Source organism: Muntiacus reevesi, chromosome 2, assembly GCF_963930625.1.
Source record: "Muntiacus reevesi chromosome 2, mMunRee1.1, whole genome shotgun sequence".
Lineage (NCBI taxonomy): Eukaryota > Metazoa > Chordata > Mammalia > Artiodactyla > Cervidae > Muntiacus > Muntiacus reevesi.
In genome coordinates, this window is record NC_089250.1 from 95,375,460 (window position 1) to 95,402,960 (window position 27,501).

The 27,501-nt window shown below is 38.7% G+C and overlaps 1 pseudogene; it reads right to left on the reverse strand.

The window, feature by feature from the left end:
- Nucleotides 1-5,534: 5,534 nt before the first annotated feature.
- LOC136157218 (T-complex protein 1 subunit zeta-2 pseudogene) lies at nucleotides 5,535-24,266 on the reverse strand (annotated as a pseudogene).
- Between the last annotated feature and the right edge of the window lie 3,235 nt (nucleotides 24,267-27,501).

Below are 27,501 nucleotides of genomic sequence, written 5' to 3' on the forward strand. Positions count from 1 at the left end.
AAAAAAAAAAAAGTTTTTTTTTTTTTTTTTTTTTTTTTTGGCTCTGCCAAGTCTTAGTTGCAGCTCAGTGTCTTTGATCTTAGTTGGGGCATGTGAACTCTTAGTTACAGCATGTGGAAACTAGTTCCCTGACCAGGGATCAAACCCAGGCCCCCTGTATTGGGAGCACAGACTTTAACCACTGGGCCACCAGGGAAGTCCTTGGATTTTATTTTGAGTAAGATAGGATGTCATCGGAGGGTTTGAACAAGGGTTCCATTTTGGTGGACAGAAAACAGATGATGATATACCTGAAGCAAAAACAGCCATGCACTAAAAGCTGTCAAAGCTGAATGATGAGTAAGTGTGGGGTTTCATTATGGTGTTCTCCCTTATTTTGTATTTGTTGAAAACTTCCATAATAAGTAAAAACTTAAATAAGAACCCCTAGCTGCTGTTTTATAGGTAGTTGGAAGGGGACAAATGTAGAAGCAAAGAGGGTCAGTTAAAAGTCTCCTATACTTACCCAGGAGACGGCTGATGGTGGCTTGGGCTGGTTACAGTAAAGGTATTGAGAAGTGGTGGGTTATTTATATATTATAAAGGAAAATTAGAAAGGATTTCTTTGGATTTGGATGTGGAGTGAGAGAGAAAGAAGAATCAAAGGTAATTGTGCAACTGGAGAAAATGTTATTAACTGAGATGGAAAAGTATGAGGGATGCGGGGAAGATCAAAAGTTCACTTTCAGTTTGTAAAGTTTTAAATGCTTATTAAACTGTAGATGTCATGTAAACAGTTGGATATAATAATCTGAGGTTCAGGGAGAGGTCAGGGCTCTAGATATGAATTTGGAGCCAGCAGTATGTATATATAGGGTTTAAAGCCTTGAGGCTGGATGAGATCACCAAATCTAATTCTCTAATGTTCTATGATTCTTTTGAAAAACAGATCTTTCTCCTACAAAGCTCACACACGCAAAAGTTGGTTCTCTGGGTATAGAAACAATAGACTGTCTGAAAAATGACTGTACTGAAAACTGAGTGCACATATATTAATCACTTTTATGAGGGCTTCCAAGTGTCATTTAATAAACTGTATGGTCCTCGGCCACACTAAATGGAGTCCACTTGTTCTGGCAGCATGAAAAGAAGTAATTTTACATCTTGAAGGGTACAATGGAAGATAAATTAAGTCATTCTCTTTTTCAGTGTCAGTAATCTCAGTGGTTTTATTGAATATAAATTGTTTCATTTATTAATATGCTAGTCACCTTTCTAAATAATATGCCAGTGAAAATGCCCACAATTATTTAAGCCAAAAACCATGTGTGAGGGGTAAAGGAGTAAGGTTGTGTTTTCTCAGTCTAGGCTTGGATAGGTATCATGTTCCTTGGGTGTTCTAGATTATTCCCCACAAATATATTATATAGTGTTTTCCAAATGGTCTGATTATTATCACTAGAGGTGATTTTGGGGCCCAGTCTTTAGATAATCTGAGTCAGTATGTCTGGGGAGGAGCACAGGAAGTTGTATATTTAACTAGTGCCCATGTTTGGGAAATACTTCTAAGTAAACAATTTCAAGAGCCATTTGATTTCTTCTTCCTCTACAGGTGTCTTTCTCATGTCCCATTTTCCTGTCTTATTATGAGGTATTAAAAAAAAAAAATCTGCTACTCTTCTGCAGTTGTTCACAGGGAACCAGACTCTGAGATGAGTTGGGGTGGACTGTAGACATGCTGAGTTCAAATTCTGGCGATTCTTCTTACCCTGACCCCAAAGTCACTCTCAGTCTGGTTACTTGACATAAGACTAGGTTTGTCTTTGAATTTAAGCCTTTTAAGTTAGTGGACCTCCACTAGGGTTTAGATTTAAACACTATCTTAAGGGAAAAACCAGAAAAAAGGAAGAGCCTGCCTATAAAATAGGGAATCCTGCCACTATGGCACTCTGGAAATCAGAGAGGGTATTTTGAAAGAGGAATTGGAGCCCAGACAAAATAGAACCATATTGAGAGTTTTTATGTCTTTATGGGACCAGGCCAGGTAATTTTCTCCCATTTAAGGTAATGAGCCCCCTGATTGTATTTGCGGACTTCTTGGGAGTGTCTGTCTACCGCATGACCTCATGTTGGGAATATTTGCTCTTGGTATATTCTCCACAGTGAAGCCAGAGTAAAAATTTAGAACATGCAGATCAGAGCATATCACTCCCCTCTTAAAACTCTTCAATGTCTTCCCCTTTGCACTTAAAGGCCGAATTCTTTTGACATTCTTCTTCCCAAAGGAAGGATGATGTCACATCCTCCATGATGTTTCCCTGGCTCATGTCTTCAAAAGCATCTCCTAACTCCCTCCCTCCATGTTAAAGAGCCACACTGGCCTTTTTGTATTTCTTTAAGGAATCGCATCCTTCCTGCTCCCTCTCTGATCTCTCCAGTCTTCACTTGGCTGATTTTATCTTCACAATATTTAATCTCAGGTATAATAATGCCATATCTTATTTTCTATATAACATTTATTACTAGCTGGTATTTTTTGTTTATGTATTGTTTACTGGTTTATTGTGAGTTCTCTCACTACGGTGTAACTCCTGGGAACAGAGATCTTACAGCTGTGTCACTGACTATGGATAATTTTAAGTTTCTTTTTCGTGTTTTTATGTATTTTCCAAATTTTCTGAAATAAACATGTTTTACTTAGAAGTCAGAAAAGTGAAATAGAACACAAATAGTGATTATAGTTACTTAGCAAGATTTGCACTTTCAGTGAAACAAGCTTTCATGTTCTTGCATCAACACCATTGCTTTTGTTTTCTGCAAAGGACCTAGTCCTTCATTTTGGTGTGAAGATGTGTATTAGAATATTTTCTGAATAGGTATCTGTCTGAGTTTTCTTGGACATCTCTAAGGAAAATCATAAGATTTAGGTGGTCTCCATGGTAACTAATTCAGAGCCAAGACTGATCCTTAAGGATAATAGCAATGGATATTCTAGCACTAGAGAAATTTTTGAATTTCTCCCAGGTTGGGTAGCTCCTTATATGTTTAGTTACCTGAGTATCAGTCTCAGCAATCTTCTTTAGACAAAGACTTTACTTTACAAATGTCATCTGAATGCAAACTGGGAAAGAGCCTTTTGGGCTGAAGTTGCTTCTTACGTCTATAATATCCTGCCCCCCAAATAACACAGTCTTCTCTTATCAGAATCTTACTCATCACTCATTCCTCAGGTAAAAAGTTGACTCTTAGAGGAAGTAAAACTCAAATCCTGAACACCCCTCATTAGCCTTATTTTACTCTGCTTTATAAATATGGTTTTTATGTGTATATTCTTCCGAAATACGGATGGCAAAGACTAGTGCAGACAGAAAAGCATTAATTAATATGATAGTTAATTTTGTGTGTCAGTCTGATTTGGCCACAAGATGCCCAGATATTTGGTTAAACATTATTTGGGGTTTTCTGTGAGGATGTTTATGCATGACTTTAACAGTTGAATAGTAGGCTGATTAAAGCAGATTACTCTCTAATGTGGGAGGACCTCATCCTATTAGTAGAAGGCCCAAATAATACAAAAAGGCTGAATAAGAGCGAACTCCTTCTGTCGGAGGACTTCAAGGTAGAATAGCTATTCTTTCCTGCCTTTGGAGTTAAGTTGAAACCTGGGCTTTTCCTGGGTTTTAAGCCTGTTGGCATTTGGTCTTGAACTACACTATTAGCTGTCTTGGTCCTTCTTAGGCTTCCAGACTTCATCATCAGCTTGGCTGTGTTTCCAGCTGTATAGTTGTGTGTGTGTGTGTGTGTGTGTGTGTGTAGACAGACAGTTATAAAGTGCAAATCATGCAGTTGTGTCCCAGTCTTTGTGACCCCATGGACTGAGCCTGCTGGGTTCCTCTGTCAGTGGAATTCTCCAGGCAAGAATACTGGAGTGGGAAGCTGTTCTCTTCTCCAGGGATGTTCTCTTCTCCCAACCCAGGGATTGAACCCAGGTCTCCTGCATTGCACATGGATTCTTTATGGTCTGAGCCACCAGGACAGCCCAGATAGACAGCTGTAGACATAGATATGAATAGATATGGCTATATTCCTATTGGTTCTGCTTTGATGGAGAAACCTGAATAATATAATAAGATCCTATTATGTGTCAGGCCCTGGGCTAGGAGAGGGGTTCCCCAGCTCTCTAACTTAAAAGAGATAATAGACTAACTTCAATGTGATAAGTGATCAAGTCGAGTTACAAACCTACAAAATGCTGTGAGATGTAAGGGAGCACCTTAATTGCATAAGGAGTTGAGAGGGATTCACTTGAGTTGACATGATTGAGATTGTGAAAAATGACCCCAGACTGAGAAAACTGAAGAAATTGAACTACTGGTGTCTGCAACAACATAGATGTATTTCACACTTATAATTTTTAGTGGAATAATCAGAATAATCAGAAAAAAGGACATATGAATATAGGTGCTATGGATATCATTAATAAAGGCCTTTGACAATGAACTTGGGAGGAAAATATCCAATATCTTATCATTCAGTGTTGTGGTAGCAATGATTACTAAGTGTATATGATGCCCTAAGAGGATATTGTTTGTTAATGTCCCCCTCCTCTCTATGACAAAAATAATTATTTTCTTGATTTGTTCTTCAGGTTAAAAACAATGGACAATTTTGAAAGAATACATTTCAGTTTTACAGATATTATTGAAATTTAGCAAAATATTTCTTGAACTAAAAGTCATTCTAAACAAAAAATTTACATGAAAGAGTTTACACTATTTCATTGTTTTAAATTTTAAGCAAAATTACTTGAGTTCTGTTTGTCTCTACGATGACTGTTCTATCATTTTATTTTGAATCCACTGTTTGAAAGTAGGAATGTGTAATACTACAGAGGTGGAGATAGAAACTATGCATGTTGTAAGCTTGAATGATTCTGAGTTGAGAATTTACTCTGAAATGACATGCATTTAACGAGTCTGTGTGTAGTGAGCTAACTGAAGATGTAAAGTTCTTTGAATGAACTTCCATGTAGAATAAATGTTCATTACAGAGAGCAATAAATATGTGCTAATTTAATGCTTAAATGTATTACTAAAATTCAACAATATTAATAGCAGTTGTTCTAGAAGAGCAGTGCTCAAACTTTTTAGTCTCAGGACTTCATTGCACTCTTACAAATTTTTGAGCTCTTTGCCTTTTTTTTTTTTCTTTTTGGTCTTGCCAAAGGGCATGTGGGATCTAGGTTCCCCAACCAGGGATAGAACTCAGGATCCTTACAGTGGGAGCATGGGGGTTTTAACCACTGAACTGCCAGGGAAGTCCAGTGTTTTGTTTATGTGAATTATATCTATTGACATAGATATATGTCAATATATCTTTTGTTTATGTGAATTATATCTATTTGACATTGACCTTGTTAGAAATGAAAACTGAGAAAAAGTATAATTATTTTATTTTATTTTTTAAAAACAACAAATATAAACTGCATTTATTGGGTCAAAATTAAGAATGGCTCAGGCTCCATAATGGGAATTGGATGTAAAATGTGCCGAGTCTCAGCTTCTGGAAGAGCTGATTTTGAACTCAGTCACCCTTTGAGAGACGACATACCAGCTCGCATAATTTCATCAACCAGGAGAATGTTGGTGGCAATCACAGAGCAAGAGTGAAGAAGTTGTTTTTTTATACAATAATTATCCCACACTCCTGCATCTGCTGCTACCATTGGCTCACCTGTATTCAGATCTATACCAACTGGTTGTTTTGAATCTGAATGCTCAGCCTGAACTTTTACTAGTGCTTCCTGCAGGTCATAACCAGAATTCTGAGCAAGAACCTTAGGGATAATGAACAAAGCATCAGCAAATGCTTGGACTCCAAGACGCGCTCTTCCTTGTATCGTGTGCTTGTATGTAACTAGAGCTTCAGCTATTGCCACTTCAACAGCACCTGCTCCTAGAACAACACAACCATCTTCAATGGCATTTTTGATGGCACGAAGCCCATCCCTTACAGCATCCTTGATTTGTGTGAGAGTATGCTTATTTGGTCCCTTAACCAACAAGGTGACAGAGCGAGGGTTAATGTAGTCCCCAATAAAAGTGTACTTTTCCTCACCTAATGTGTACTCATATATAAGACCAGCATATCCCAAGCAATCTACACTGAGGTCTTCAACAGAATTCACAGCCACTCCACCACAAGCAAGAGAGAGTCTTTCCATGTTTCTTCTTTTTGCTCGACGAAGAGCTAAAATGCCACGTTTTGCAAGAGCGTCTAAGGAAAATGGATCAATTCTCTTTTTATTAATGACAACAAATCCTTTATTGGACTGAGCACAGACTTTGTCTTTCAAGTCTGTTATTTTTTATACTCTGTCTTCAATAAACTTTCTTTCAGCTTTTACCAATTTCTCTTTCTCTTCTGCAGTCTTATAGAAGAAACCAGAGCTCACCTCAGTTTTTTCATATTCTAGTGATACATTACAGGTAAGGATAAATGCATATCTACTTGTTTCTTCATATGTGGATGATGGGCGCCATGATCCAGAACTAACCCTTTGATCAACTTTGTATCCATTTCCGATTTATGCTTCATCTCCACGATTTCTACCATGAAGAGATCAATAGGATAATTCGGTCTCCTGATTGCCAAAACAGAATCCACCACAGCCTCTGTTAACACATCAGCCAGTTGAGGATGAACCTTAGTTTGTAGAGGTGTTCTAGCCACATCTAAAAGGATTTCTCTCTTCATCTCTTTTTTAATTTTAACTTGTTCCAAAACTTCAAGTGCCTTTATTTTTGCAATTTCAAAGCCTTCAGCTATTATTCTAGGGTGCAGGCCCTCAGAAATGTAAAGATCAGCTTGTTTTGGTAACTCTCCAATGATTAGAACATTTGAAGTAGTACCATCTCCTGTAATGTCATCCTGGGCTGTTGCTACTTTTGCTATCAAGGAAGCTGTTGGCTGTTGAATTTGCACCTCGTGGAGCAGCACATTGCCATCTTTGGTGAGTTTGACATCTCCTGCCCCAGAAACAAGCATTTTCATGGTTGGTCTGCAACACTTCCTGCAGCGCTCAGGCAGTGCATATATTGACAGCCTAAGGCCGCCTGGGCCCGTGCCACCTCAGCCTTGGAGTTTATGGCCTTTATCGCAGCTGTGAACAGAATGTCAGAGAAGCAATCCTGCAGGCAAAAATCACCTCAAAAGTGTAATTATTTTAAAAGCAAATTTCCATCTTAAATTATATAATAAATCCACTGTATATTAAAATACATAGTAACATCCATAAAAAAAATAATTTCCCAAAATAAAGGAAAATTTAATATAAGAATGATATCATTTTACATTTATGTAAGTGGAGTCTCATAGATGCTTCTGCATCCAGTCTATTGCAATATGTTGTTTTAGTTAATGTGTATGAAACAAATCTAGCTTTATACAAATGTGTAGTTGGAGAGGGTATTTTAATAGCCTCTTTATTTTATTTAATAATAAAAATAATGTAGGTACTCTTCTTTAATATTCCACCAAAACTTGACAAAGGAAGTAGCTTCTTCTTTTTTTTTTTTAGGAAGTAGTTTCTTACACATTAATTTTATGTTTCCTGAAATCACATAATTGAACTTTGCTTACTGTTATATTAAAATCTGTTGGTCTTTCTTACATTCTGAGTGAATCTTTTTACATGTGTATGACTTTGTAGCATTATGCATTGGTGATTTGGAAGATATTGCTTACTTCTTGGAGTTAATGCAGCTTTTCTAAATGTTGACACATTTAGTTTTTGTTTGTTTTTTGTTTTGACACGTTTGGTTTTACAATAGCAAAAATATCATGTTTGTTAATATCACCACTGATCTCATCAGAAGAGTTTGTAAGCTCACAGAAGCTTTCAAGCTTATAGTGTTTCCAGCATTTGATTTGGTTTGAAAGCTCAAACCTTAGGAGCAGATAATATTTAAGTTGTTTTCGTTGAAATGCCAGACTCACTTGGTTCATTTTCAAGAAAAATGCCTGCTGAATCACCAGGTCTGATTAACTATAGTTTTTCAGTTGTCTTCTCAAGTCAAAATGGTATTTTCATTTAAAAGTGGATAAATCAGCTCACAATTCAAAGAAGCACCATTGAGACAACAGAAATGCTTTGTTTTCCATTTCATTACAGATAAAAGATGAGTGCTCAAGGGTCAAGATTTAGTAAAATGTTTACTGTTTCATTAGGGCTATTTTTCAGTGAGGCTAGGTTTTGTTTTATCGTTGTTAATTGCATTTAGTGGTGAAGAATACAATGTTCCAGTGCAGTCTGTGACACTGCTCTGACTGGTGCTGAGGAGTGAGCAGTTTTACTCACCGTTGCTTCTGGATCATCAGTGTACATAATTAACACAGTGAGAAGGCAAATAATGTTTTATACTATTATGGCAATTGTTTATCCCATAGACTCTCTGAAAGGATCTTAGGTTACTTGAGATCTGTGGACACTAACAAAATTTGTTTGTTTGTTTTTCTAGATGAGTATTTTATTTTGACATTGTTTGGAATTTCTAGTACATGGTAATGAAGTATAGACTGACTTTCAGTCATTTAATTGTTGCTTTTACATTCTCTACAAACAGTACACCATTTTATTGTCTATACCCAGGGCAGACTTGCCCACTGCCCTGCCCAAGGTATACCACTGGAGGTATGTATGTGTATATATGTATATATATGGAGGAAATGGCAACCCACTCTGGTATTCTTGCCTGGAGAATCTCATGGACAGAGGAGCTTGGTGACTGCAGTCCATGGGATCGCAAAAAGTCAGACACAACTGAAGCGACTGAGCAGGCATATACCCCCCTTCTTCCCCCCACACATACATTTGTGTCTATGTCTATATGGTATGTATTATATATGCTTTTTTAAAAAAGAATTGAGTTCTTCATTAGATGTATTTATTGCAAATATTTTATCCCAGTCAGTGTTTTTGTCTTTTCCTTCCCTTAATGGTATTTTTTTAATTGGTGTCTTTTGATGAACAGAAATTTAAAAAATAGATTTGCAATTTAGAATGGCTTTAGATTTACAGAGAACTTGTAGATTTGGTACAGAGATTTCCTATATATCTCTCACCCAGTTTTCCCTAGCATTAACATCTTAACTTACAGTGGTGCATTTGTCACAACTAGCAAACCAACACTGATACATTACAATTAGAATCATTTAAATTTCAATCATCTTCCACTGACGTCTTTTACTCTGTTTCAGAATTCCATTCAGGATACCTGATTGCGTTTAGTCACCTTGTCTCCTGGTACCCTCTGTTCTATGACAGTTTCTTAGCCTTTCTATGTTTTATCAGATGTTTTGTAGAATGTCTTTCAATTTCTGTCTGTCTGATGTTTTTCTTATAGATTGGAGTTATAAGTTTGATGAGGAATGTCACAAAGGTGAAATGCTCTTAGGGTTATATGATGGCAACATGGTATATCACTGGATGAGGTAATATTTGCCAGGTTGAAATTGCTTAACTTGATAGTCTATTTATCCTTTTGTGATATGTTAAGTTCTTGCTTTATATATTTCACAATGTTATGCATATAATATTGAAATATTATATCTTCCTAATTAATTGAAACTTCTGCTATTACACAGTAACTATTTCTAGCAATCTTTAAAAAATGTGTATGTTTGCTGTTAATGTTGGTATACTGGTTTTTATTAGGGTTAGTGTCTTTTCCCTTAGTATATCCATCCATGTTGTCACAAATGGCAAGATTTCCTTTAATCCATTCATCGATTGATGGATCCCTGGATTGTTTCCATATCTTTTCATTCTTTTTATTCTTTTTTTTTAAGGTTTTTAAATTGAGGTATAATTGACATAAAATATTATGTTAGTTTCAGGTGTATAACATGATGTTATATTTTTATGTGTTGCAAAATGAGTGCCACAATAAGTCTGGTGAATATTTGTTAACACGCATGGTTACAGTTTGGTTTTTTCCTTTTTGTTTTACTCTGCTGGCTCTTCATTGTTTCCCATGGGGCTTTCTCTAGTTGTGGTGAGCAGAGGCTACTCTTTGTTGCAGTATGTGGGTTTCTCAGTTGTGGTGGCTTCTTCTGTTGCAGAGCACGGGCTCTAGATGCATGGGCTTCTGTATTTGTGGCTCATGGGCTTAGTCACCCTATGATATGTTGAATCTTCCCAGACCAGGGATCAATCCCCTGCATTGGTAGGTGGATTCTCAACCACTGAACCACCAGGGAAGTCTTGGTTATGGTTTTTTTTCTTCTGATGAGAACTTTTAAGATTTATTCTGTTAGCAACTTTCAAATATACAACACAATATTATTAACTTACTCACTATTCTGTAAATATATGGCAGGCATGACTTCCAAACATCCCTATGACTTACTTATTTTATAACTGAAAGTTTGTACCTTTTGACCCCCTTCACTCATTTTGCCCACCCTCCCTTACCACCATTTCTGGCAGCCACAAATCTTTTCTCTATATCTATAAGTTTGGTGAGTTTTAAATGTTTTTTTAAAATTATTTTTTAAAATTTCAATTTCACATACAAATGAGATCATATAATATTTGTCTTTCTCTGTCTGACTTATTTCACTTAGCATAATACCCTCATTCATGTTGTCACAAATGGCAAGAATTTCTCTATCCATTCATCCATTGATGGATCCCTGGATTGTTTCCATATCTTGGCTTTGTAAATAATGCTGTAATGAATATGAGAGTGCATATATCTTTTCTAGTTAATATTTTCATTTTCTTTGAATAAATACTGAGAGGTTGGATCATGTGGATCCATATCCTAGTTATTTAAAAAATTTTAAGGAACCTCCATACTGTTTTCTATAGTGGCTGCACCAATTTACATCCCCACCAACTATGCACAAGGGTTCCCTTTTCTCTATATCCTTGCCAACAATTGTTATTTCTTTTTTAGACACAAATTCTTTAAATTTAGTAAAGTCTAATTTAATAGTCTTTTATAATTTGTGATTTTTATTCTTATTCTAAGATTACATTCCTGCCATAAGTTCCACTTGGTTGTAACGTATATATGTATACTCAGTTGTGTCCAACTCTTTGTGATCACATGGATTGTAGCCTGCCAGGCTTCTCTGTCTTTGGGATGAACCAGGCAAGAATACTAGAGCAGGTTGCCATTCCTTTGCCAGGGGATCTTTGCAACTGAGATCAAACCTATGTCTCCTGTACCTCCTGCACCGGCAGGTGAATTCTTTCCTATTGAGCCGTCTGGGAAGGCTTTTTGTCATAATATATTATCGTTTTTACATAAAGGAGAAAAACCCATATAATCACCTCAGCAGAGGCAGAAAAAGTTTTATGTAAAATTTAACAATTAAGCGCTCAGTAATCTAGTAATAGAAGGAAACTCCAAGGTTATGCTAATCTTATAAAATGAGTTGGAAAATATTCCTCTTCTCTAGTCTCTGAGTGAGTTTTTTGTTTGTAAGATTGGTTTTATTTTTTCCTTAAGTGTTCAGCAGAGTTTACTGCAAGCTGTCTTGAATTGAAATTTTCTTTGTGGGAATGTTTTTGCTTAAGGATGTGTGCCTTTGATCTTTAACTTCATTCAGACTTTCTATTTCCTTTTTTAAAATTTTTGTTTATCTTATTGAAGGATAGCTGATTTACGATGTTGTACTATTCTGCTGTATAACAAAGTGACTCAGTTATACACATGTAGACATTCTTTTTTTATATTTTTTGCATTATTTTTTATCACAGGATTATTGAATATAGTTCCCTGTGCTGTACAGTAAGACCTTATTGTTCATTCATCCTATATGTAAACATCTGCTAATCTCAAACTCCCAGTCCATCCCTCTTCCACCCACTCTCCCTTGGCAACCACAGGGCTGTTCTCTGTGTCTGTAAGTCTGTTTATGTTTTGTAGATAGGTTCATTTGTGCTATATTCTAGATTCCATGTATTATGATTCAGAAGGATTACATTGTATATCTGTACCACATCTTCATCACGTAATATGATTCAGGAGGATTACCTTGTGCATCTGCACCACATCTTCATCACGTAATATGATTCAGGAGGATTACCTTGTGTATCTGCTCCACATCTTCATGCATTTATCTGTCAGTGGACATCTAGGTTGTCTCCAGGTCTTGGCTGTTGTGAATAGGGCTGCTATACACATAGAGGTGCATGCATCTTTTTGAATTAGAGTTTTCTCTAGGTGTATGCCATCCTGGGAATTTTATTTTATTTTTTTTGGGGGTGTGCTATTTTAAAAGGTATTTTTTACATTCCTTTTCTGATATTTCATTATTAGTGTAAAGAAATGCAATTGATTTTTGAATGTTAATCTTGTATCCTGCTACTTTGTTGAGTTCATTTATTAGATCTAGTAGTTTTTGTGTGGAGCCCTTAGGGTTTCCTATATTTAGTCATGCCATCTGCATATAGTAACAATTTCATGTATTAGATTTGGTAAGTTGTCTTTTTCAAGGAATTTGTCCATTTCATCTGTATTTTTACAACTTTATTGAGATTATAATTAATATGCCATGAACTTTGCTATTTAAAGTGTACAATTTTTAAACTATATTCTCAAAGTTGTGCAACTATCACCACAGTCTAATTTTAGAACATTTCCATCACTCCAAATAGAAATTTCATGCCTATTTGTAATCACCCTCATTTCCATCACCAGGCCCAGGTAACCACTATTTACTTTATGCCTCCAAAGGTTTGCCTTTTCAAAATATTTCATATAAATGGAATCAAATAATAAGTGATGTTTTATATATTACTTCTTTCACTTAGCATAGTATTTTTAAGGTTCATCTATATTGTAGCATGTATCAGTACTTTGTTCCTTTTTTTTCCCTTTTAAAAATGCATTTTTATTTTAAAGTATAATTAACCTACAGAAAAATGCACATGTTTTGGACACAGTAAAAAGTTTTTAAGTGAATACTTCCTTGAAACCACTAGACACATGAAGAAATAAAACATTACTAGGATCCTACAAGCTCCCTTGATGTACCATTTCCAAATTTAGCCCTTCTTTATAAGAAACTAGTATCCTTAATAACACCATGGATTAGTTTAGCCAGTTTCTGAACTTAATAAAAATGGAAACATATAAAAATGCTTTATTTTGTACCTGCTCTTAACCATTTATTTTTTTGTTTTTTAACCACTAAAAATTTGAAGCATAGATAACTTTAACTGTTGCCTTAGTTTCAAGTGCGCAGCAAAGTGATTCATTTACATACATATATGTATATACACTCTGAGATTCTTTGCCATTACAAATTGCTGTTGTTCGGTTGCTAAGATGTATTCAACTCTTTGAAACCCCGTGAAATGCTGCATGCCAGGCTTCCTTGTCCTTCATTATCTCCCGGAGTTTGCTCAAACTCATGTCCATTAAATCAGTGATGCTATCTAACTATCTTATCCTCTGTCTGCCCCATCACCTCTTGCCCTCAGTCTTTCCCAGCATCATGGTTTTTTCAGTGAATCAGCATTTCGCATCAGGTGGCCAAAGTATTGGAGCTTCAGTTTCAACATCAGTCCTTCCAGTGAATATTCAGGGTTGACTTCTTTTAGGACTGACTGGTTTGATCTCCTTACTGTCCAAGGGACTCTTAAGAATCTTTTCAAGCACCATAACCTGTTACAACATATTGAATATAGTTGCTTGGTTCCTTGTGCTATACAGTTAGTCTTGTTTATTTCATATACAGTAACGTCAGCTTCAGTACAGTTCTGTCGCTCAGTCGTGTCCAACTCTGTGAGACCCCATGAACTGCAGCACGCCACGCCTCCCTGATCATCGCCAACTCCTGGAGTTTACTCAAACTCATGTCCATTGAGTAGGTGATGGCATCCAACCATCTCATCCTCTGTCGTCCCCTTCTCCTCCTGCTTTCGATCTTTCCCAGCATCAGGATCTTTTGAGATGAGTCAGTCCTTCGCATCAGGTGGTAAAGTGTTGGAGTTTCAACTTCAGCATCAGTCCTTCCAATGAATATTCAGGACTGATTTCCTTTAGGACTGACTGGTTGGATCTCTTTGCAGTCCAAGGGACTCTCAAGTGTCTTCTTCAACACCAAAATTCAAAAGCATCGATTCTTAAGCTTTCTTTATAGTCCAACTCTCACAACCATACATGACTACTGGAAAAAAAAATAGCTTTGACTAGACGGACCGTTGTCAGCAAAGTAATATTCTGCCTTTTAATATGCTATCAAGGTTGGTCATAACTTTTCTTCCAAGGAGCAAGGGTCTCTTAATTTCATGGCTTCAGTCATCATCTGCAGTAATTTTGGAGCCCCCCAAAATAAAGTATGACACTGTTTCCACTGTTTTACCATCTATTTGCCATGAAGTAATGGGACCAGATGCCATGATCTTAGTTTTCTGAATGTTGAGTTCTAAGCCAACTTTTTCATTCTCCTCTTTCACTCTCATCAAGAGGCTCTTTAGTTCATCTTCACTTTCTGCCATAAGAGCGGTGCCATCTGCCTATCTGAGGTTATTGATATTTCTCCCTGCAATCTTGATTTCAGCTTGTGCTTCATCCAGCACAGAGTTTCTTGTGATGTACTCTGCATATAAGTTAAATAAGCAGGGTGACAATATACAGCCTTGACGTACTCCTTTTCCTATTTGGAACCAGTCTGCTTTTCCATGTTCAGTTCTAACTGTTGCTTCCTGACCTGCATACAGATGTTTTAGGAGGCAGGTGAGGGGGTCTGGTATTCTCACCTCTTTAAGAATTTTCCACAGTTTGTTGTGGTCGACACAGTCAAAGGCTTTGGCATAGTCAATAAAGCAAAAGTAGATGCTTTCTGGAACTCTCTTGCTTATTTGATGATCCATCGAATGTTGGCAATTTGATCTCTGGTTCCTCTGCCTTTTCTAAATCAAGCTTGAACCTCTGGAAGTTCATGATTCATGTATGGTTGAAGCCTGGCTTGGAGAATTTTGAGCACTACTTTACTAGCATGTGAGATGAGTGCAGTTGTGCGGTAGTTTGAGCATTCTTTGGCATTGCCTTTCTTAGGGATTGGAATGAAAACTGACCTATTCCAGTTCTGTGGTCACTGCTGAGTTTTCCAGATTTGCTGGCATATTGAGTGTAGTGCTTTAACAGCATCATCTTACAGGATTTGAAATAGCTTAACTGGAATTCTATCACCTCTTCTAGCTTTGTTCATAGTGATGCTTCCTAAGGCCCACTTGACTTTGCATTCCAGGATGTCTGTCTAGGTGAGTGATCATACCATCGTGATTATCCGGGTTGTGAAGATCGATTTTGTATAGTTCTTTTGTGTATTCTTGCCACCTCTTCTTATTATCTTCTGCTTCTGTTAGGTCCATATCATTTCTGTCCTTTATTCTGTCCATCTTTGCATGAAATGTTCCCTTGGTATCTCTAATTTTCTTGAAGAGATCTCTAGTCTTTCCCATTCTATTGTTTTCCTCTATTTCTTTGCATTGATCACTGAGGAAGGCTTTCTTATCTTTCCTTGCTATTCTTTGGAACTCTGCATTCAAATGGGAATATCTTTCCTTTTCTCCTTTGCCTTTCACTTTTCTTCTTTTCACAGCTATTTATAAGGCCTCTTCAAACAGCCATTTTGCCCTTTTGCATTTCTTTTCCTTGGGTATGGTCTTGATCACTGCCTCCTGTACAACGTCACAAACTTCTGTCCATAGTTCTTCAGGTACTCTGTCTATCAGATCTAATCCCTTGAATCTATTTCTCACCTCCACTGTATAATTGTAGGCATTTGATTTAGGTCATACCTGAATGGTCTAGTGGATTTCCCTACTTTCTTCAATTTAAGTCTGAATTTGGCAATAAGGGATTCATGATCTGAGCCACAGTCAGCTCCAGGTCTTGTTTTTGCTGACTGTATAGAACTTCTCCATCTTTGGCTGCAAAGAATATAATCAATCTGATTTCGGTGTTGACCATCTGGTGATGTCCATGTGTAGAGTCTTCTCATGTGTTGTTGGAAGAGGGTGTTTGCTATGACCAGTGTTCTCTTGGCAAAACTCTATTAGCCTTTGCCCTGCTTCTTTCCATATTCTAAGGCCAAATTTGCCTATTACTGCAGGTGTTTCTTGACTTCCTACTTTTGTGTTTCAGTCCTCTATAATGAAAAGGACATCTTTTTTGGGTGTTCATTCTAAAAGGTTTTGTAGGTCTTGATAGAACCATTCAACTTCAGCTTCTTCAGCATTACTGGTTGGGGCATAGGCTTGGATTACTGTGATATTGAATGGTTTGTCTTGGAAATGAACAGAGATCTGTGGAAAATTCTGAAAGAGATGGGAATACCAGACCACCTGACCCACCTCTTGAGAAACCTTTATGCAGGTCAGGAAGCAACAGTTAGAACTGGACATGGAACAACAGACTGGTTCCAAATAGGAAAAGGAGTAAGTCAAGGCTGTATATTGTCACCCTGCTTATTTAATTTATATGCAGAGTACATCATGAGAAATGCTGGGCTGGAAAAAGCATAAGCTGGAATCACGATTGCAGGGAGAAATATCAATAACCTCAGATATGCAGATGACACTACCCTTGTGGCAGAAAGTGAAGATGAACTAAAGAGACTCTTGATGAAAGTGAAAGAGGAGAGTGAAAAAGTTGGCTTAAAGCTCAAAATTCAGAAAACTAAGATCATGGCATCTGGTCCCATCAGTTCATGGGAAATAGATGGGGAAACAGTGGAAGCAGTGTCAAACTTTATTTTGGAGGACTCCAAAATCACTGCAGATGGAGATTGCAGCCATGAAATTAAAAGATGCTTACTCCTTGGATGAAAAGTTATGACCAACCTAGAGAGCATATTAAAAAGCAGAGACATTACTTTGCCAACAAAGGTCCATCTAGTCAAGGCTATGGTTTTTCCAGTGGTCATGTGTGGATGTGAGAGTTGGACTATGAAGAAAGCTGAGCACTGAAAAACTGATGCTTTTGAGCTGTGGTGTTGGAGAAGACTCTTGAGAGTCCCTTGGACTGCAAGGAGATCCAACCAGTCCATCCCAAAGGAGATCAGTCCTGGGTGTTCATTGGAAGGACTGATGCTGAAGGTGAAACTCCAATACTTTGGCCACCTCATGCGAAGAGTTGACTCATTGGAAAAGACCCTGATGCCGGGAGGGATTGGGGGCAGGAAGAGAAGGGGACAACAGAAAATGAGATGGTTGGATAGCATCACCAACTCGATGGACATGAGTTTGAGTAAACTCCAGGAGATGGTGATGGAGAGGGAGGCCTGGTGTGCTGCTAATCATGGGGTCGCAAAGAGTCGGACACGACTGAGCGGCTGAACTGAATTGATTGGAGTTAAATTCACCCATTCCAGTCCATTTTAGTTTACCGATTTCTAAAATATTGATGCTCACTCTTGCCATCTCCTGTTTGACCACTTCCATTTGCCTTGATTCACGGACCTGACATTCCGGGTTCCTAAGCAATATTGCTCTTTATAGCATCGGACTTTACTTCCTTCACCAGTCACATCCAAAACTGGGTGTTGCTTTGGCTATACAATTGGTCTTGTTTATTTTATATATAGTAATGTCAGTTTAGTAATCCCAGATATCTAATTTATCAACTCTGTATTTTTAAAAAGATTTTACTCTTTACAGAAGTTTTAGTTTCAAAACATAATTGAGAAGAAGATAGTTTTCTCATACACCTCTTGCTCTCATACAGGTATAGTCTCCCTGCATTATCAGCGTTACTCACCAGAATGGTAATTTGGTATATTGTACCATTGTAGTTTTGTGCATTGTACAATGTTACCAGGGATGGACCTACAATGACACATAATCACCCAGAGTTATCCATCGTTTATAGGTTCGCTTTTGCTGCTGTACATTCTGTAGGGTTTGCACACATATATACTGACAGATGGTTAGATAGCATCACCGACTTAATAGACATGAATTTGAGCAAACTATGGGAGATAGTGGAGAACAGGGAACACTGGCATGCTGCAGTCCAAGGGGTCACAAAGAGTTGGATATGACTTAGCAACTGAACAACAACAACATATTGACATATATCCATCATTATAAAATCACACAGAGAATTTTCACTGCCCTAAAAATATTCTTTTTCCTTTTTAATTGCTGAATGCTGTTTCATTATAGATATGCTACACTTTATTTATCCATTGACTAGCTGGTAGGCAGATTGTTTTCACTTTTTGGCTGTTATGAATTTGCAGCTATGAACAAATTTAAGTACTAGTTTTTGCATGAAACATTAATTTGTCTTGTGTTGATACCTGGGAATGGAACTGCTGAGTCATATAGAAACTTTGTGTTTAACGTTTTGTGAAACTGTTTTCAAAAGTGGCTGATATTAAAAAAAAAGTGGTTGATAGCATTTTATATTGCTGCTAGCAATATATAATGGCTCTAATTCCTCAGTAATTTTGCCCAGACTTGCTATTTTGTTATTATTATTTTATTTTAGCAATGCTAACATTTGTGAAATGGTATCTCATTGTGGTTTTGATTTGTGTTTCTATGATGACAAATGATGTTGAGCTTATTTTTTACGTTTATTGACTATGTGCATGTTCTTTAGAGAAATGTCTGTTGAAATCTGTTCCCTGTTTTCTTCTTTTTTTTTTTTTTTCATTTATTTTTATTAGTTGGAGGACGGAGGTTCATGACATTGTACAGGAGACAGGGATCAAGACCATCCCCATGGAAAAGAAATGCAAAAAGGCAAAACGGTTGTCTGAGGAGGCCTTACAAATAGCTGTGAAAAGAAGAGAAGTGAAAAGCAAAGGAGAAAAGGAAAGATATTCCCATTTGAATGCACAGGTCAAAAGAATAGCAAGGAGAGATAAGAAAGCCTTCCTCAGCGATCAATGCAAAGAAATAGAGGAAACCAATAGAATGGGAAAGACTAGAGATCTCTTCAAGAAAATCAGAGACACCAAGGGAACATTTCATGCAAAGATGGGTTCGATAGAGGACAGAAATGGTATGGAGCTAATAGAAGCAGAAGATATAAAGAAGAGGTGACAAGAATACACAGAAGAACTATACAAAAAAGATTTTCATGACCCGGATAATCACAATGGTGTGATATCTCACCTAGAGCCAGACATCCTGGAATGTGAAGTCAAGTGGGCCTTAGAAAGCATCACGACGAACAAAGCTAATGGATGTGATGGAATTCCAGTTGAGCTATTTCAAATCCTGAAAGATGATGCTATGTAAGTGTTGCACTCAATATGCCAGTAAATTTGGATAACTCAGCAGTGGCTACAGGACTGGAATAGGTCAGTTTTCATTCCAATCCCAAAGAAAGGCAATCCCAAAGGATGTTCAAACTATTGCACAATTGCACTCATCTCACACGCTAGTAAAGTAATGCTCAAAATTCTCCAAGCCAGGCTTCAGCAATACATGAACCGAGAACTTCCAGATATTCAAACTGGTTTTAGAAAAGGCAGAGGAACCAGAGATCAAATTGCCAACATCTGCTGGCTCATCAAAAAAGCAAGAGAGTTCCAGAAAACATCTATTTCTGCTTTATTGACTATGCCAAAGCCTTCACTGTGTGGATCACAATAAACCGTGGAAAATTCTGAAAGAGATGGGAATACCAGACCACCTGACCTGCCTCTTGAGAAACTTGTATGCAGGTCAGGAAGCAACAGTTAGAACTGGACATGGAACAACAGACTGGTTCCAAATAGGAAAAGGAGTAAGTCAAGGCTGTATATTGTCACCCTGCTTATTTAACTTATATGCAGAGTACATCATGAGAAACGCTGGGCTGGATGAAGCACAAGCTGGAATCATGATTGCTGGGAGAAATATCAATAACCTCAGATATGCAGATGACACTACCCTTGTGGCAGAAAGTGAAGATGAACTAAAGAGACTCTTGATGAAAGGGAAAGAGGAGAGTGAAAAAGTTGGCTTAAAGCTCAAAATTCAGAAAACTAAGATCATGGCATCTGGTCCCATCACTTCATGGGAAATAGATGAGGAGACAGTGGAAGCAGGGTCAGACTTTATTTTGGGGGGCTCCAAAATCACTGCAGATGGAGATTGCAGCCATGAAATTAAAAGATGCTTACTCCTTGGAAGAAAAGTTATGACCAACCTAGAGAGCATATTAAAAAGCAGAGACATTACTTTGCCAACAAAGGTCCATCTGGTCAAGGTTATAGTTTTTCCAGTGGTCGTGTATGGATGTGAGAGTTGGGACTGTGAGGAAAGCTGAGCACCAAGAAATTGATGCTTTTGAACTATGGTGTTGGAAAAGACTCTTGAGAGTCTCTTGGACTGCAAGGAGATCCAACCAGTCCATCCCAAAGGAGATCAGTCCTGGGTGTTCATTGGAAGGACTGATGCTGAAGCTGAAACTCGAATACTTTGGCCACCTCATGCGAAGAGTTGACTCATTGGAAAAGACCCTGATGCCGGGAGGGATTGGGGGCAGGAGGAGAAGGGGACGACGAGGATGGGATGGCTGGATGGCATCACCAACTTGATGGGCATGAGTTTGAGTAATCCCCAGGAGTTGGTGATGGACAGGGAGGCCTGGCGTGCTGCGATTCATGGAACTGCAAAGAGTTGAACACGACTGAGTGACTGAACTGAACTTAACTGAACTGAATTACTTTACAATATTGTAGTGGTTTTTGCCATACATTGACATGAATCAGCCATGGATTTACATGTTTTCCTCATCCTGAACCCCCCTCCCACCTCCCTCCATCCATCCCATCCCTCTGGGTCTTCCCAGTGCATCCAGCCTGGCCTGGTGATCTGTTTCACACTTGATAATGTACATACTTCGATGCTCTTCTCTCAGATCATCCCACCCTCGCCTTCTCCCATAGAATCCAAGAGTCTGTTCTATACATTTGTGTCTCTTTTTCTGTCTTGCATATAGGGTTATCGTTACCATCTTTCTAAATTCCATATATATGCGCCTGTTTTCTTTTTGTAATTTCTCAAGGTGAATTTATTAGATCTCTTGGTTGTACATGACAGAAACCACTTGTGAAGCACAGAAACAACTGAATAAAAACACTGGGTACTATAAAATACCCTGGAAATTCTCTACCCTCTGTTTATATCTCCTTCTCAGTTTCTTCATTCTTATCACTCATCAAGGTCTGGTCTTCCATTTTCAGGCAAAGTGGCAGAATGCAGTTATTGCTAACTATTCTTAAGTTGCCTCTCTTCATTTTAAAAGAGCAATCAGATGTTTCTTAGTCATAGTCTAATTTTTCCACGGAAAAGATTCTAATTGTCACAACTGGGATTATGTACCCATCTCAAGACCAAATAAATAACTGTGGCCAAGAGAGTAGTAATCCAAATGATACCCATGTGAATCTAGGACATTTGTGGGCAACTATGACCTTCTAGCACACAGACCATTGAGCAAAGAATTTTTTTTTTTTTCATTTTTAAAGAATTGGAGGGGAAAAAAGTGAACAAAGAAGAATATGTGATAGGGACATATGTGGCCAGATCTAAAATATTCTCTGATCCTTGACAGAAAAATGTTGCACATCCTGATCTAGGGGGAGGGGAGAATTTTCTCCAAAAGAAGGATGAAATGAATTAGTCTGGCATTCTAAGAGAAGTGGCAGACCAACAGCTCTATAGAATATTAACAAATGACCCCATGTTCATTATGCTTGGGAAGCCAGATGAAAAATTTTAAAGGACTTCTGTATTGAAGGATTTTGCATAGTATTTGACATGCTAGAAAACACTGTGACTCTTCAAGAGGAAGAAAACAGTGTCTTTTGTTTCTCAAACTTATTTGATCATATTTCCTCCCACCTCCAAAGAAGTACCATTTCATGGAGTACACTTTGGGAAGGTTTTTATATATGAGCTCTCACATTTAACTAATATAGACTTTATTTCCAGTCTTCCTTGAAACTGAGTTCAAGAATGACTATATGCCAGGCTTGTGGTGCTATGTGTAATGGAGGCCCATGATGAATGAAACAGATTCTGTCTTTATGGAGTTTTTAGTCCAGTGAGGGAGTTCAATTGAAAAAAAAACCCCAAACTTTAATAAGGATATGAAGAATGCTATAAAGCATAACATAATGAATCAAGAAACACAGTGAAGGTACACCTCCTCAGCCTTGTGGGATAGCCATGGGGACCTCAAGGAAGGCTTTCATGAAGCATGATGACTGAACCTTTAAGGTCAACCAGTAGGAGTTAACTAGGTGAAAAGGGAGAACAAAAAGTGAACTTCTGCATAGAAGTCAATGGAGGAGTGGCATTGTGGATCATTCTGAGCATAATTGAGTAAGACTCAGTGATTGATGGATATAGGAGATGAGAGAAGAGAGAAGACAGAAGATAACTCAAGATTATAGGATGGACAGCTTGGTGGGGACCCATAATTAATTCAGTTTGGAGTCTGTAAGTTTTTATTTGTCTTGCAGACTATTCTACTACAGGTGTCCTGCAAGGACATGAAAGGCTCCAAGGAGTGATCTGGGCTGGAGATACGGATGAAAGGAGTCATTAACATACAGAAGGTAGTTGAAACTATTTGCTTATTTTTAAAATTAGGTTACTATTCTTCTCAATATTGAGTTGTAAGGTTTGTTTTCAGGATACAAGCCCCTTACCAGATAGTTTTGCAAATAGTTTCTTCCACTGTGTGAATTCTCCTTCATTTTCTTTAATGGTATTGTATGAAGCCCAGAACCATATTTCTTTGGTTTCTACGTATCTGGCTAATGCTGTTTCTATTATCTACTGTATAATTCTGTGTAATTTTGAAATTTAGGGAGGTTTTAGTTCCTTTAAACATCACATGGCAAAATGCTTGCTACTGCCTCCTGGATTCTTGCTAAGAGCTATTATTTTTTGCTCCTCTACTCTGTGTTTTGTGGACAGAAACTGTGGGAAGTAATTTTATATTAGAAAGAGTTTTATAGTCCACCTTAGCTTTTTGCTGGGACAGGAACAACTTTAAAGTCATAGCCGTTGGTATACAGATTATGCCCAAACGTGTACATCCAGTATTGACTGTTCATCAAAACTGGTTGGGTGGTCTCAAAAGCGCTCATTCCAAGGCCGCAGCCAAAACCAATTTAATTAGAACCTCTGTGTGGAGAGGGGTAACCCGAGCATCAGTGACTTTGAAAGTTATCCAGAGGGGGGTGGAGCCAAGATGGCAGAGGAGTAGGACGGAGAAACCACTTTCTCTCCTAGAAATTCATCAAAAGAATAACTGAACGCAGAGCAAACTTCACAAAACAACTTCTGATCACTAGCTGAGGTCATCAGGCGCCCAGAAAAGCAGCCCATTGTCTTCGAAAGGAGGTAGGACAAAATATAAAAGATAAAAAGTGAGACAAAAGAGCTAAGGACGGAGATCCGTCCCGGAAAGGGTCTTAATAGAGGACGTTTCCAGGCACCGGGAAACCCTCGCACTGGCGGGCCTGGGGGAAGTGTTTGAATCTCAGAGTTTGAATCTGACTCGGAGGGATACAATAAATAAAACCCACAGATTACGAGCCTAAAAGCAACTCCCAGCAGAAAAGTACCCCAGACGCCCGCATCCGCCACCAGCAAGTGGGGGCGCAACGGAGAGGAGCGGCGGCATTACTTGGGGCAGGATCCGGGCCTGAGCGCCCTGAGGACAATCGGAGAGAGCTTTTGTGAGTTCCCAGCTTGAACTGTGAGAGAGCAAAAGAGAGAGAGAAAGTTGACCAGCCGGAACACACTGCCGGCCGTTCGCAAAACAAAGGGACCGAGAAAGTCCTGAGAAGAGCTCGCAGGCTGCGGACCGGCCCAGCCCCGCCGGAGGCAGAAGGCAGGGGGCAGGGGAAGGGGCAGGCTCGGCCCCAAGGATCGCATCCCCTACCACACTACAAACGGGCCTCCGCCTTCTAATAAAAGATCTCCCGAGATTCTGGATGGTCGACATCCGCTGGGAGGGTCGTGGCTAGACACGGTACACGCGCCCGGCAGGTGCGGACGGGGATTGGGGTTGGGGACGCGGAGGGCAGAAGGCGCACGCACCCGACTGGCGCCGGCGGAAACTGAGGCTGGGATCGCGCAGGGCAGGAGACGCGCCACACCCGGGGAGAGAGCGCCCGACAAGCGCCTGGCTGCCTGAGCCACTCCTGCGGCGTAGGGACAAAACGCAGGCGCAGCTTTGTGTACCGTGATTTTGTGAATCACCCGAGGGCTGGAACTGTGCACAGCGTGGGGCGTGCTCCATGCAGGGCTGCTGGGAGCCTGAGCAGCTCAGACGGAGAAAATAGCGCCGGTCCCTCCCCGCAGCGCCAGCCCCTCCCCGCAGTGCCGGCCCCTCCCCGCAGCGCCAGCCCCTCCCCGCAGTGCCGGCCCCTCCCCGCAGTGCCGGCCCCTCCCCGCAACGCTACGGAACTAGATACCTGAATAAGAATCCACCTCCGCCCGCCTGTGTCAGGGCGGAAATTAGGCGCGGAAGAGACCGGCAACAGAAGCCAAATAAACAAAGGGAACCGCTTCAGAAGGGACCGGTGCAACAGATTAAAATCCCTAAAGAAAACACCGACTTCACTGGAAGGGCCTGTAGATATCGAGAAGTGTAAGCTGGAACGAGGAGATATCTGAAACTGAGCCGAACCCACACTGACCGCAACAGCTCCAGAGAAATTCCTAGATATATTTTTCTTTCTTTCTTTTTTTTTTTTTTAAGTAAGGAAAAAAAATTTTTTTTTCTTTTTTCTCTTTTATTTTCCTTTAAAATTCCCTATTACTCCCCCATTACTCCTTAACTTTCATTTTCATAGATTTTTATGATTTTTTTAATTAGGTAAAACAATTTTTTTCTCTTTTTTTTTCTTTTTCTTCTCTTTTTTTCTTTTCTTTTTACTTCTTCTCTTCTATTTTTCTTTTTCTCTTATTTCTTTTAAAGTCCTCTAGTACTCCTCTTACTACTCCTTAATTTTCATTTTCAATACACTATAACCTTACAGGGGAAAAAAAAAAGAGAGAGAAGCCCTATTTTTAAACCAAACTTCATATATATTTCTAAATTTTTTTTGGGTATGTTTTGGTTGTTGTTTTTAATATAGTATTTTTAAGAGTCTAACCTCTACTCTAGATTTTTAATTTTTGTTTTTCAGTATATGATATAAATTGTGAACATTTAAGAATCCAATATTCAGCTCCCATTTTTATTCAGGAGTGTGTTGACTATTCTCTCCCAATCTTGGCTCTCTGTTTTCTACCCCTATTTCTACCTCTATTTCCTCCTTTGCCCTTCTCTTCCCAATCCAATTCTGTGAATCTTTGTGGGTGTCTGGGCTACGGAGAACACTCTGGGATCAGACAACTTTGTAGATCTGTCTCTCTCCTCTTGAGTCCCCCTTTTTCTCCTCCTGCTCATCTCTATCTCCCTCCTCCCTCTCCTCTTCCTCATGTAACTCTGTGAACCTCTCTGGGTGTCCCTAACGGGGGAGAAACTTTTCACCATTAACCTAGAAATTTTATTATCAGTGCTGTATGGTTGGAGAAGTCCTGAGACTACAGGGAGAATAAAACTGAAATCTAGAGGCAGGAGACTTAAGCCCAAAACCTGAGAACACCAGAAAACTCCTGACTACATGAATCTTTAAGTAATAAGTGACCGTTCAAAAGCCTCCATACCTACACTGAAACCAACCACCACCCAAGAGCCAATAAGTTTTAGAGCAAGACATACCACGCAAATTCTCCAGCAACGCAGGAACATAGCCCTGAACGTCAACATACAGACTGCCCAAAGTCACACCTAACACATAGACCCATCTCAAAACTCATTACTGGGCACTCCATTGCTCTCCAAAGAGAAGAAATCAAGATTCACACACCAGAACACTGACACAAGCTTCGCTAATCAGGAAACCTTGACAAGCCAATCGTCTAACCCCACCCACTGGGTAAAACCTCCACAATAAAAGGAACCACAGACCTCCAGAATACAGAAAGCCCACTCCAGACACAGCAATCTAAACAAGATGAAAAGGCAAAGAAATACCCAACAGGTAAAGGAACATGAAAAAAGCCCACCAAGTCAAACAAAAGAGGAGGAGATAGGGAATCTACCTGAAAAAGAATTTAGAATAATGATAATAAAAATGATCCAAAATCTTGAAAGCAAAATGGAGTTACAGATAAATAGCCTGGAGACAAAGATTGAAAAGATGCAAGAAATGTTTAATAAAGACCTAGAAGAAATAAAAAAGAGTCAATTAAAAATGAATAATGCAATGAATGAGATCAAAAACACTCTGGAGGGAACCAAGAGTAGAATAACGGAGACAGAAGATAGGATAAGTGAGGTAGAAGATAGAATGGTGGAAATAAATGAAGCAGAGAGGAAAAAAGAAAAAAGGATCAAAAGAAATGAGGACAACCTCAGGGACCTCTGGGACAATGTGAAACGCCCCAATATTTGACTCATAGGAGTCCCAGAAGAAGAAGACAAAAAGAAAGGCCATGAGAAAATACTCGAGGAGATAATAGCTGAAAACTTCCCTAAAATGGGGAAGGAATTAGCCACCCAAGTCCAAGAAACCCAGAGAGTCCCAAACAGGATAAACCTAAGGCGAAACACACCAAGACACATATTAATCAAATTAACAAAGAACAAATACTAAAAGCAGCAAGGGAGAAAAAACAAATAACACACAAAGGGATTCCTATAAGGATAACAGCTGATCTATCAATAGAAACCCTCCAGGCCAGAAGGGAATGGCAGGACATACTGAAAGTAATGAAAGAGAATAAACTACAACCTAGATTACTGTACCCAGCAAGGATCTCATTCAGATATGAAGGAGAATTCAAAAGCTTTACAGACAAGCAAAAGCTGAGAGAATTCAGCACCACCAAACCAGCTCTTCAACAAATGCTAAAGGATCTTCTCTAGACAGGAAATGCAGAAAGGTTGTATAAACGTGAACCCAAAACAACAAAGTAAATGGCAACGGGTCCACACCTATCAATAATTACCTTAAATGTAAATGGGTTGAATGCCCCAACCAAAAGACAAAGATTGGCTGAATGGATACAAAAACAAGACCCCTATATATGCTGTCTACAAGAGACCCACCTCAAAACCAGAGACACAAACAGACTGAAAGTGAAGGGCTGGAAAAAAATATTTCATGCAAACGGAGACCAAAAGAAAGCAGGAGTCGCAATGCTCATATCAGATAAAATAGACTTTCAAATAAAGGATGTGAAAAGAGACAAAGAAGGACACTACATAATGATCAAAGGATCAATCCAAGAAGAAGATATAACAATTATAAATATATATGCACCCAACATAGGAGCACTGCAATATGTACAGCAAACGCTAACAAGTATGAAAGAGGAAATTAATAGTAACACAATAATAGTGGGAGACTTTAATACCCCACTCACAACTATGGATAGATCAACTAAACAGAAAATCAATAAGGAAACACAAACCTTAAATG